Below are 1,373 nucleotides of genomic sequence, written 5' to 3'. Positions count from 1 at the left end.
ATTAGTTGATTTCTTCTGTAATAAGTTTAATAACTGTTTGGAGTATTTTATTCAATAGAAGATTTGAACCCGTCGCATCGAGAACCGGTTACGACAGCGAGTATTATAACAATATATATATATATATATATATATATATATATATGTATATATATATATATATATATACATAAACACAACAAGGAGCATAGGAAAGGGGATTATTGAAAAAGATAGATAAAATCTAATTACATCACTCCCAGTAGCGGATCTATCATAGGCCCGGGGGGGCAAGTTGCCCCCCCGCGCGGTCTTTTGCTAAAATTGGCGCCCCTTTATTTATCTGTAAAAAAAAGAATGTGGAATCATTTTCTGCTATTTTGGAAACTCTAGAAGATATTAATTATGGAGAAAAAAGTTATACAGGAAGTGTCCGAGCAGAAGCTGTTGGACTTTTTAGTTTGTTGACTAAATATTCTTTTGTTTTTCTGATGTTTTTTTTACAAAAAGTGTTGAATAACATTAACTTTTTGTCTAATTATTTGCAAAGTAACAACATTGTTGTAGCATTTGCAAAGAATTTGATTGATATTACTGAAAACAAATTTGTTGAAATGAGGACTGATGAAGCATTCATCAGTTTGAACTCTTTTGTCAGTTCTTTGAACTCTTTTGTCAGTTCATACATAAAGAAAGAATTTTCAGATTCTGATATACAGATAGAAACAGATTTTAAAGAACGACGAGTATCCAAAAAAAAAGAATGCCTGGTGAACTCAGCAAAGATGAGGGATAGATGATCCAGCCAAACGGTTCAAAAATGAAATATACTTTGCAACTTTAGACACACTTTTAATTCAATTGGAAGAACGTTTTCATGATTTTTGTGAAATAGTTGCAAATTTCCAATGTCTTGATCCATCCCAATTCTTGGCAGATAACACAACTTTTTCAACATTGTGTGCAATGTATGATAATGATATTAACCACAATGAAGCTGTTTTAGAATAAGAAACTTTGAAAAATGTTTAGGAATCTATACGTTCATTACTACCTGAAGATCTTCAAATCCATGAAATGTTACCTTTTCTTATTAGTAAACAAATGGCTCCAGCTCCTCCTAACCTTTCCATTTTGTATAAAATATTCTTGACACTGCCAGTAACATCTTCTACAGCCGAAAGAAGTTTTAGTAAATTAAAAATTATAAAAAATTATTTAAGATCAACGATGACCAATGAGAGATTATCTTGGTTATCATTAATTGCAATTGAACGACAAATTGCTGAAAATATTGATTTTGATTCAACCATAAACCGTTTTGCTACAATGAAATCAAGAAGAAAACCATTTATTTGAACTGACTTTTGTTTTAATTAATTATTTCTTAATAT

The sequence above is a fragment of the Helobdella robusta genome (genome assembly GCF_000326865.2).
Source record: "Helobdella robusta unplaced genomic scaffold HELROscaffold_6, whole genome shotgun sequence".
Classification (NCBI taxonomy): domain Eukaryota; kingdom Metazoa; phylum Annelida; class Clitellata; order Rhynchobdellida; family Glossiphoniidae; genus Helobdella; species Helobdella robusta.
This window is presented reverse-complemented; position numbering follows the sequence as displayed.